Source organism: Botryllus schlosseri, chromosome 10, assembly GCF_051294905.1.
Source record: "Botryllus schlosseri isolate E-star chromosome 10, Bs_hap1, whole genome shotgun sequence".
Taxonomy (NCBI): Eukaryota; Metazoa; Chordata; class Ascidiacea; order Stolidobranchia; family Styelidae; genus Botryllus; species Botryllus schlosseri.
Window position 1 is genome coordinate 12,222,600 of NC_137245.1, and position 12,386 is coordinate 12,234,985.

The 12,386-nt window shown below is 41.2% G+C and overlaps 1 long non-coding RNA gene across 1 annotated transcript; it reads right to left on the bottom strand.

The window, feature by feature from the left end:
* Positions 1–6,425: 6,425 nt before the first annotated feature.
* LOC145448993 (uncharacterized) lies at positions 6,426–9,942 on the bottom strand. Its single transcript, XR_013918095.1, has 2 exons — positions 9,011–9,942; positions 6,426–6,803 (listed from the first exon to the last, which is right to left on the bottom strand). It is a non-coding gene; the product is annotated as an uncharacterized LOC145448993 (long non-coding RNA).
* Positions 9,943–12,386: the final 2,444 nt, after the last annotated feature.

The window sequence follows — 12,386 nt, forward strand, 5'->3', positions numbered from 1 at the left end:
GGACAGATTCCCATCGTGGTCTGCGAGTCACTCGGTTCTGATAAAGACATTGGGCATATCTACCATGTATTGGTACTCTGTCTAGAGTGCAGGTGTTCTTCCTCTTTTTGCGAATCGATTGAACGTTTCTTCAAACCTTCGCTCAAATACTCGCAATACTGGGTCACAGTATCTGGCTCCCATTTCTCCACCAGTCACCTTTTCCATGAAGGACTTCATGTCACCACGCTTATCCTCAGTTAAGGCAATTTCCATGGTATGTTGATAGATTGCTGCATCGACGAGGAGGTGAGGAGGGACTGCCTCGTCAAAACATCCTCCATCCATGATGTGGATGGTTGTTGTGCTTCCAGCAAAGATCAACTGGATCACATCTAGTAGCCCAGAATATTCCATGTTGTCACCAATCGGTCCAAGATAAGATTTCAATAGGTGAAAACCACTCAACCTTGGAATGACTGACAAATTTGTCTGCTTCATTATATATATAGCCTTCAGTCGAATCGGAAGATCGACGGTCACTATAGCTACCCCAACGCGCTGTGTGCACTCTTTAAGACTGGCGAAGAATGTTTTGAGGTCATCAGGGTCTCCTTCAATAACTGGAAGGAACTCGATCTGTGCGCGCTGTTTTGCATCATTACCATTGATTCTCTTAATCCAGCCATTCCAGTTGGAATGTTGAAACTCAGGATCGTTGGCTTTATTAATAACCCAAACCGCTGCTCATAGTGTGTTACCTGGATAGATGAGCGTCTGATCCAAACTGATGCATATGCCAAGGATCAGAAATCATGGTGAAACAGCGACGAACCATTCAGTAACAATATTGACCATGAACTAACACAGGGCCGTGCTGGATTCATAGCCGCTTTTTTACTTCGGTACAATTGCGTCCCTCTTATAGAACGGAATGATACAGAAAATACCGTTTTAGACCTTGCTGCATGGCTTAGAACTGTATTTAAGGAATTACTGAACTGGTTTTAAGCCTATATATGTGTGTGTTACCCAGTATTACAGTATACAGAATTTGTTGAATCGTTCGGTGTCGAATTACTGAACGGTGTACTTATGACTAGATAACTATGCCCTCAGTGCCATACTTTTACATATATTTCCACAAAACAGCCTGTAGTAAAATGTAAATTTTAACAATCATGAGAAACATGAAAAACCATTATTAAACCCATCCTTGGTTACTTATAGCAGATAAAAAAGAATTTTCAATTTTTTCAATTTTTTTTTATTTTTTCAAAGTTGTCAAATTTAACAGCTTTTTTTCTGGGTTTCCCACAAGAGTTGAACTTCAACATTTTAACACATGTTATAAGAGACCTTGACAGACATATTGGTGAAGAAATTGTTTGGTAACAATATAGTTCACAGATTTGTGAAATATTTCATAAAATGCCCTTACTGTAAACAAAACGTTGCATACCAACTTTGAATCAATTCCAACCAGTAGAAGCCGAGGTCAGTCAAATTAAGATTTCCGTCATTTTTGAAATAATAGTATCTAATACAGTGACTAATTTCGTGACACCGACATGACCAAAAATCGAGTACCAGGTATGCCTGAAGAAGCAGGGATGTATTTTCCACTTGTTTCGATCTTGACAAGGGCCTATGCAGGAGTTTGGAAGAAGACATCGCCAGTAAACGAAAAAGATACGATACGGATATCTGATATTGAAAGACCAGAAAATGACTAATGTGCTTAATAAGCTCAGTACAGAGAGAGTCTTTAGAGAGAGAGAGAGTCTTTAGAGAGAGAGAGAGTCTTTATTTTCATCGAACCAAAATACATAACAAACGGCAGTGATGATGGTACAGAAAATATGCGTGCACAGTATTCGGTATTACATAGGAATGATCGATAAGACCGTGAAGGTCATCTAGTCTGATCACACCAGCATCAAACAGGTACTCTTGACTCTGAACAGTCTGGCTGTAAAAAATGTTTAGTTAAGAAAGGAAAATAGAAAAAAATTAAACAATGGTAGCAAATGATCAATGAAGCAATGTCTGGGCGAGGTAGGGCAACAGTGTTAGTGTAACGACAAGAGGTGATCAAGTAGGGCTTTTTTGAATCTATTATAAGGCAATTCACGGATATGTGGTGGTAATGCATTCCAGATGATAGGTCCCGAGTAGTCGATGGATCTCTTAGTTAGGTTGCTATTGGGTGGGGGTAAGTATTGGGTTACCATTTAGTTTCCCTGAAGCTCGCAAAGTTTCGAGCACATAAAAAGCTCTTGTATCAGCGCTTATGTGAAGTACCAGAAATGCTTTTTCAACTCATAAATACTATTCATTGGCATAGCCCATTCTCCATTGCAATCAGCACCATTTTTAACGCCCTGGATCAGTCAATGTCAAGTAGCAAAGAAATATTCTAACACTGAGCTGCTGAGGAATGGAACTGATGTCTCTGTGGACGAGATTTTGGGAATGGCGACTTTGCAATTAGTAAAAACTTCGAATCAAGGCAGAGAGACATCGGTATTAGGGTTACCATACGTCCTCTAAAGCAAAATTCGCCTGTGATGCCGTACATCAGCACCGAAGTGACGCTCCGGCGGGTATTTCGGGAGCTGAGCGGAAAGTAGACCTTTTTTTGTAGTCAACCACCTGATAATGTGAACAAAAATGCTGTATTTTGGGCACTGAGCGAGAAAGTTGACCTCTTATCTAGTCAACCACCTGACAATGTAAATGAAAATACTGTATTTTGAAAGTTGACCTTGACTTTTTCTTTTTTTTAGTCAACTGACCACAAAGTGGCAAAAACTTTTAATTTTTTGAGAATTTTCCTCCGGTTTTGCAAGCCTGAAAATTCTGAAAAGTGTCCTCTTTCCAGATTTCCAAAATATGGTAACCCTAATCGGTATGTGCCCTGCATAACTAGGATCGATTTCGTGAAATCTAAATTGGTCCGACAAAAATACTTATAGATATGACTATCACTTGAGAAATATATTTACCCGTATTTTACCTGCTTGTCAGTTCATTTCCTTTTCGTGGTCGTTAATTTCAGTGCGTAAAGTACTCTATTTGATAATGATCTCACCATCCTTTCAACGTGGCTATTTCAATGCAGTGGACTAATTTCGAGCTAATCCGTGTCGTATCTTTTATGCGTTTACTGGCGATGTCTTCATCCAAACTCATCCACTATAGACCCTTGTCAAGATCAAAACAAGTGGAAAAGACATCCCTGCCCCTTCAGGCATACCTGGAGCACGATATTTGGTCATGACCAATTGACCATGTGACGAAGTTGGTCACCGTAAATACTATTATTTCAAAAATGACCGAAGTTTCTATTTGACTGACATACGCTTCTACTGGTAGGAATGGAGTCAAATTTGGTATGCAACGTTTTTTTAGGTAACCTGATGATTTGACAATGAAATTTGAAAAAAAAATTCTTTGAACACCCCTAGATTAGCCTACTATTAGGGCCATATCCGTCGTCATAAAGTTCGTTATCTTATTAGTTCATGGGCTGAGACTGATCGCTTTGACGGCAAAGAAATGTCATAAAACGTGCGAGGATTCGTATCATATATATTTCGGCACGGTTTATCAAGAAATATAACAGATGACCACATTGAAAATTGCAAGACGCATCTCAACTCCATGCATAACTGTTAATTCCGTGAAGAATCGCGCAATAGACGTTTATACTGCCCTGACAATTACACTCATGTATAATTGTATATGTGTTGCAACTCAACTCCGACACTAGGCCTACTTTCTACCGAAGCCTTCGTATAATTTCAGTGACATTATAACTCCTGGAAGTGGAATTAGTTGAAGGCTTGATGCAGGCGTTCAAAACACATACGTGATTATGATTACTATGACAAAGTAGAAGGCTAATTCGTTGCCGACCACTGCTGGCGGTCAGGGCCTGCACCGATATATATATATATATATAATTTTACTCTGTCCATAGGCGCTTAAATGGCTGCATGGCAAGTAATGTTCTTGTCACGGCAATGTGAGCCTAAAATTACAAATGAGACCCGTAGAGAAAAATCCTGCGCCCCGTGAAGAAATGCTACTTGGAGTCGTGTGCGTCACACTGAAGAAGTTCTTTAGATCTGGTACGTTTGAGCGATTCCAACATCCTTTGACTAGAGCAGTTGGGCGGCCACGAAATAAACAACACGCAACAGAGTAATTGATAACAACTGGCCGCCCGCAGACGAGGCGTTAAGGTACGGTTCCATGTCGGGACGCGACGAGTCGAGGCGATGCGCGACGAGCTAGTAGGAAACTAATCAGTGATGCATAGTTTGTAACAGGTCAATCAGATCGGTGTTTATGTTAGCGCAGGGTTATGGAGAAGCTGAGTTATGGAAAAAGTGCTTAAAAATGTTCAATATGTTCACCAAAGGGCTTCTCCGATTCCGGTACCCATTTGTACAATGTACATTAGGGCTGTTCAAAAATAACTGTTTTTTCCCGAATCAAGCCGGTCCCCTCTTAAATCGTCAGGTTGCAGTAGAAAACCTTGCTCACCAAATTTCACTCGATTCCAACCAGTAAAGGCCTCCGCAGACCCAATTAAAATTTTTAATTTATTATGGAAAATTAAAAAAAAAAAAATTCCAAATTTTCCTGCCAACCCCATGAAATTGTTGAGCTGTCTTCAAAGACGTTGCAAAACAAATCTGAGTCAATTCCGACCAGTAGAAGCGGAGTTATGTGAGTTTTTCGATGATAATATTCGGATTATCCTTGATCGGTGATAATCCGCGATTTATCAACGTAAAACTTACATAACTCCGCTTCTACTGGTCGGAATTGACTCAAATTTGTTTTGCAATGTCTTTGAAGACAGCTCAACAATTTCATGGGGTTGGCAGGAAAATTTGGAAATTTTTTTTTTTAATTTAATTTAATATTTTAATTTGGTGTGCAAGGTTTTCTACTGCAACCTGACAATTTAAGAGGGGACCGGCTTGAATCGGAAAAAAAAAAGTTATTTTTGAACAGCCCTAATGTACATTCGCAATTTTGAGCCTACAATATGTTGGCGTAGTATTGTTAAAGATACCATCTTTCGTTGAAAAGTTGATAGCAACGTATGCAATTACCAATTTCATTGACCAAATTCGACCAATTTTTTTCGCGATTACGCGTGACTAGACAATAGACAAAGACATAGATAACACGCTGACTACCGACAACAAGAGATGATAGTTGTGAAAACGTATGGCGCAAAGGTGGGCTGGAGGGCTGACGAAGTGCTATTACGGTCCTGCTGCTTGCAGGTATTGGGATTACTCGTAGCCAGGATGTACCATGGGCCAATACTCCGTTTTATACCCCTATGCGACGCCACGATGTTGAGGCTCAGAAAGAGAGGGTTAGCCGAAAATAGCCGCCGCATGCAACTTTGGATATCGGTTTGCATCGGCGCTGAATAGTAGGCCTTCTGCTGTCCGTAACCTTATATTGCATGGGCTGGGTACTCGGCCTTCATAGTAGAAAGTACTGGTCCAGAAGTGGGAAGTCGATCATACGACTCGGGTTGGGCACAACGATTCTAGAAGGCTACTCGAAGCTAAATCGAGTATATATTTTCACGATTAGAGTCTAGTAGTAAAAGACGATTTTCCGAGTACTGAAATTATACGCTTCTCAAAACTGTAAGATAATTTATTATAGAGAATTATAGTTTTGATACTATATTCTCCACTGAGGAAGCCTTGAAACCTTGATTGGCCGATGGCCGTGTCCCAGCATACGAGACATAGTACAAAGCTACGAACGTTACTGGAAATAACACATTTCCGAAGTCATGATCATCCCACGACATTGTCAAGGCGAACTGCAATTAAAACGGAATGGTCGAAAAATACCAAAGTATCTGTAATGTGACGGATAACATGCATTATGTTCTTTGAGGTTGCATAAAAGGTACAAATTTGACTGTACTATAGTACAGTCTGGTGTGACGTCGTAATGAGTGATACTCGAATAGTCGACTCGACTCGAAGCATTCGGTTACTCGATTGTGCCCAGCACCAGGCTACATACGACTGCAGTAGGCCTACCGAGTTGATCTGTACTTATAATAGTTTGTGCCGCTTCAAAGCACATCTGGGGACCGCCTTCCCTTATAGAACCAGCCTATATTCCGAACCGACCAGTGGCCACAAAACAAACTGTCGACGAATATAATTGAGACAGTGGTGACGATTTCTGTAATTTCATGGGCTGTTTTGGGGGAATTTGCTGAATGAATGCTACAAGTTTGCGTGGGATGATTAGATAATAGACATTGATCATATTCACAGCCATACCGATGCCCACGTATTTATTGTATGTAATAGTAAAGCTTCCCGATCACGACGCTGCGAGCAGTTCGATGACTGGTTCCTCGGAAGAAATGTATCAGCCAATCGTTTGAAAACACTGTTTATTCAAGCTTTTAGAGAAGATGATATCTCGGGCCCAGTTCAAGGTTACACGTCGAGCCTTGCCATATCATATAAATCAATTCAGCCTTGATTCTATTCAGAAAATATTGTCTGAATATAAGTTGGTGTTGAGCTGAATTTTTCAGCTTTAGCTTAACGAGACAAATTAGTAACAATTTGCAAGTGCGCATCCGCAATCATTCCAACGAGTGGGCATTATGATTTCACTTTTAAGTCAAATTCCTAACGACACATTATTTGCTCATCATTCGGTGTGAATAATGGGCCTTCAGCAGATGCAGCACAGGTATATGTTGTCACACTTTTGCTGACATAGTTTTTCCAACGGTGTCATTGGTTTCCCTGTGAAACGAAAATACTGATTATTATACCGTTACACCTTTTTCAATTATCATCAAGTCATAAATACATAACGATCAACGAAACGATTATCGAGCATAGTATAATCATCATCATCATTGGTTTATTAGCAATTTTATCAGTTCAATACACCACAAAAATGCGATACAATGAAAAGACAGGAAGATGTCGAAGCGACAAGGAGTAGTCTATGGAATCTGACACCCACCTTGGCCTAGGCGATGTAAAGAGGAGGCATGTACACTGAATGAAAGTAAAGAAGATAGTATAGAAAAAGAATGCGACAAGAAATAGGGCGGCATGTCATGGGAAGCGAGATCGATAGGTCAGTCGTGGTCCGGTAATCTTGAGGATGGACTGTATTTATTTAGTAGTAATTGCTTGTATTTCGACTTGAATGTGGACATGCTCGTCGACTGTCGGATGGCCGGCGGGATACTGTTCCACACATCAGGTCCGGCATATTTGATGGAGCGATGATCTTTTCGGTCGATCATATGATATTTGGACGACGTGGACGCGCGTGTGTTGTACTTGTGCGCTTTTGATTCAGAGGTAAAGAAGTCATTGAAATATTCGGGGCAACGACCGCAGTGAAACTGATACATAAACTTGGCGATTTCTAGTTTCCGCATATCTTCTATGTTTAGGACGCCGAATCTCTTCAGCAGCGACTTATTGGATGGGCAGCCAGGCCCCTTTGGGGCCCTAGCTATGATTCGGAGTACTTTATGCTGTAGTTTCTGCAGTGGCTTGAGTGCAGTTTTACTGGCATCCCCCCAACAGAGGATGCCATAATGTAACTTCGATTGGATTGAGGATTTAAAGAGTATCAGAAGAACCCATGCTGGCATGAAGCGCCCAAGGCTGTAGAACAGGCCGCACTTCGGTGATAATTTAGTTTCTAGGGACTGAATATGACTCTTCCAGGACATGTTCGAGTCCAGTAAAACTCCGAGATATTTGGCATTATCTGTGTTGGAAACGGGCTGACCAGCGATATTAACGGTTAGGTTATTTTTTGAATTTACTGTCAGCAATTGCGATTTCGAGGCGTTTATGCAAAGATTGTTCTGGGCCGCCCACTCATGGACTTTGGGCATTTGGTCACCAGTCAGGGCATCCAGCTCTGCCGTCGGAGATGCGGAAGAGAGGAGGTGAGTATCATCAGCGAACAGTGTGGTGTTCAATGAGGAGGTTTCAAAAATGTCGTTGACATATAAGGTGAAAAGGACCGGTCCAAGTACTGAGCCCTGGGGCACACCACAGGTCACCGGGTGAGGAGAGGACAAGGTGTCCGAGATCGCAACCATTTGTTGGCGTCCAGTGAGGTAACTTTTCATGAGCTCAAGTTGTGGGCCCCGAAGTCCATAACGCGCCAATTTCGAGATGAGAATTTTATGATCTACGCAGTCAAACGCTTTTTTTAGGTCGAGAAAATTGCTACATCCCACATTTCGCTTCTCCGAGATATCATAGTACTGTTCGGCCACTGTTAGGAGGGCATGAGCGGTTTGGTATTTGTTTCGGAAGCCAAATTGTTGAGGGGAAATGACAGACATTTTGGCGAGGAATGAGGACAGGCGGGAGAGGAGCAACTTTTCGAATACAATCCCGATGCATGGGAGAACGGATATCGGACGGTAGTTGGTGACATTAGTTCTATCCCCAGCTTTGTGTACAGGGACTACTCTAACGTTTTTTAGATAGCTTGGGTAGACTCCATTTTCCATCATGAAGTTGAAAAAATGGGCCATATATTGACCGATATGCAGGCTTATCATTTTTAAAAACCATGATGGGATTTGGTCATAGCCGTCGGCCTTGTGCGATTTCAGTTTGTGGATGGCTACTTCTACTTCGTATTTGGTCGTATAAGGAACTCGATACAGCTATATTTATAAAATATAATGAAGCAATATCAAGTGACCAACGTTGGCTGTCCCCGACTTGCGTATTCGTATCACGGACAGAGAGGGGATTTGACACACGAGCTTGTAGATATTGACTCGATGAAGAATGAAGGTAAAGAATAAACAGTCCCACACTATTTCATTGGTGATCGTGTTGGAAATTCCCGCTACTTATTATAGCAAATATAATTAATTGTTCGCAAGCCTTCAAACTCGATTAGTGCTGAACGACTTTCCATCCAGTCCGTCATAAAGCCTCGACAAAACACATCTTACCTCGAACGACAATCGAAGACGCTGCATAGAATAAACACGACGAGCATGCTCATGACAGCTCCACAGAATACAATTGGTAGTATGACATCAATATCTGTCGCATCCTGATCCTGAGACATTGTATATTGTCTACACATTGAGGAGCGTAAACTCACTACTGCTGTCCGTTCGATAACAGTTGACTTCACTCTGCGTGGTATAGGAATCCTGCTATAGAATCCTTGAGCAACTACTGCATTCTTCTACCAATCAGTGCGTAATCAATTACGACACATTCGCATATATGTGTTATTCGCTTGACAGAGGGGCATGGAGTTGCGGATATTAGTAAAAGCTAGCTGTCGGTCGCAGGAAATAATTTTCCGTTATATACTGTCTGAATTGAAAGAGCTGAAAAGAACTGTCCTGAATAAGTGGATTTAGGCTTGCATGTAGCGCAACCTTCAACTTCGCATTTTACGAGTTGTTCCGGAGATTTCGGTATTAAAAATTGTCTGTTCTACCTCCAGCATTCGCCAATTGTAACGGATATCCAATAATGTTCAATGTTCATTGTTCATATGCATCGCGCCATCGCAGTTAAGACTGCCTATTGTTTTATTTTACGGAAGCATGTTGCTTTTTCATGAATTCGGGTAATGATTGGTCGCTTCTAGTGCTGGGCAAAATCGACTACCTGATATAAGTGATTCGATTCTGAATCACGTATTACACTTCAAGTCGAGTCGAGTATTCGAGTATCACTCATGATGACGTCACAACAGAGTGTACTATGTCAAAGTTCAATCATGTATCTTTTATGCCACCACAAAGAACATAATGCCTGCTATCCGTCACATTAAAGATACTTTGATATTTTTTCGACCATACCGATTTCAGTGCACTTGTTGACAACGCTGTGGGATGATCATGACTTCGGAAATGTGTTATTTCCAGTAACGTTGGTAGATGTCTCGTATGCCACGACACGGCCAATCAGGTTTCAAGGCTTCCTCAGTGGAAAATAGTATCAAAACAATAATTCTCGTCAGTAAATTAACTTTCAGTTGCGAGAAGCGTATAATTTCAGTACTCGAAAAAATCGTGTTTTACTACTCGACTCGAATCATGAAAATTAATACTCGATTCAGATTCGAGTACTCGAATCATTATGCCCATCCCTAGTCGCTATACTTAAAAGATATTGGAACCGCTCACACAGGACCAAATTAAAGGCTAATCCTTTCGTAAGACGTAGCCTATCTTATTGCCAGAAATTAATTCGTATGCCTCCACGGGGCGCATTGTTTTCACGGGTCCCATTTGTGCCGCGCGGGGTCCAGATTGCAATAGTCCTATTATATTATCTTCCTTTATACTACTTTTCATTCAAGGTGCATGCCTCCTTTTTACATCGCCTAGGCATGGTGGGTGTCTAATTTCGAAGACTGGCATCCTCTGTTGGGGGGCTGCCAGTAAAGCTGCACTCAAGCCACTGCAGAAACTACAGCATAAAGTACTCCGAATCATAGCTAGGGCCCCAAAGGGGCCTGGCTGCCCATCCAATAAGTCGCTGCTGAAGAGATTCGGCGTCCTAAACATAGAAGATATGCGGAAACTAGAAATCGCCAAGTTTATGTATCAGTTTCACTGCGGTCGTTGCCCCGAATACTTCAATGACTTCTTTACCTCTGAATCAAAAGCGCACAAGTACAACACACGCGCGTCTACGTCGTCCAAATATCATATGATCGACCGAAAAGATCATCGCTCTATCAAATATGCCGGACCTGATGTGTGGAACAGTATCCCGCCGGCCATCCGGCAGTCGACGAGCATGTCCATTTGTCCACATTCAAGTCGAAATACAAGCAATTATACTACTAAATAAATACAGTCCATCCTCAAAATTACCGGACCACGACTGACCTATCGATCTCGCTTCCCATGACATGCCGCCCTATTTCTTGTCGCTTCTTTTTTCTATACTATCTTCTTTACTTTCATTCAGTGTGCATGCCTCCTCTTTACATCGCCTAGGCCAAGGTGGATGTCCGATTCCATAGACAACTCCTAGTCGCTTCGACATCTTCCTTTCTTTTCATTGTATCGCATTTTTTGTGGTGTATTGAACTGATAAAATTGCTAATAAACCAATGATGATGATGATGATACTCCAAGTCGTTTCGACACCTTCCTATCTTTGATTGTATCGCAGGACTACACTTCTTGTGCTATATTGAAATGATGAAATCATAGCAATTTACAGCGTAGCGCAGCGCGTAGCGCTAGCGCTACGCTGTAAATTGCTATGATGAAATTGTTGACAATAAACTGAATTGTCCAAAAGTGTCCAGCCAATGTGAAAGAAATGCCGTGGTTGCACAGTATAGCCTAAAAGGCATCCCTTCGGCCTCTGTCATGGGCCACTACACTCACGCTTGCGATTATTACAGCTATGTGTATTTTGTTCTAGAGTGGGTATACCCACGGGTTACCATATGTCCCTTTTTCAATAAATCTAAAATGTCATCCGAGGACGCCCAAATGTCATTTTGTTTTCACAATTCGTCCACCTTTATAGCCTGGAGAGTCAGGCGATCGCACAGATAGTGAGATAGACGTGAAGTCTGGATTTCGACGGCAAGGTTGACCAACAAAATAGGTAATTTCTAACCGATTATACGTGGGTTCGGGTAAAGAGTAAAGGATCGCTACTGACGCGTGTCGTTCGACATCCTCCTATCTGTTCGTTACATCGCATTGTGTCTTATCGCATTGTATATTTGTGTGTAACTTGTTCAGATGAAAATTATAACCCAATGATTGTTGTTGATTGTTTTGATTTCATGAAAATTAATAAATGATGATGATATATTTGTGAATTTTTTGTGGTTGTCGGTGAATTTTTACAGGTGAGTATTTGTTTTCAAAGACTATTCCGAGTCGTTTCGAGCTTTCGACACCTTCCTATCGTAATGTTGTGGTGTATTGATCGGATGTAATAAACTGAACTGTACTGAAACTAAAACTATAGAGATTGTAGGATCACTATACAGTAGGGTTTCCATATTTTGGAATCGGGAAGGGAGGACACTTTTTCGAAATATTCAAACTTAGAACACCGGAGGTAAATCTTGAATTTTTTTTTACATTACAGAATTTTCTTCTAATTTAGTTTCTGTAATTTATAAAATATTTATTAGTTTTTTAGTTTTACAGCCTCAGGCATATTCTTATTTTCGTGCATTGGAGCTTCATGGTCAATGCACATGGTCATTCTGGCAGCATCTACGTTGTCGATTGCAAATCACAAAATCGGAGTGGTGCTGGTGCATATGGAATCAACAACAGGGCTAGTTGTCTTCTCCGTCGCAGATATGGACCTTACCTTAGT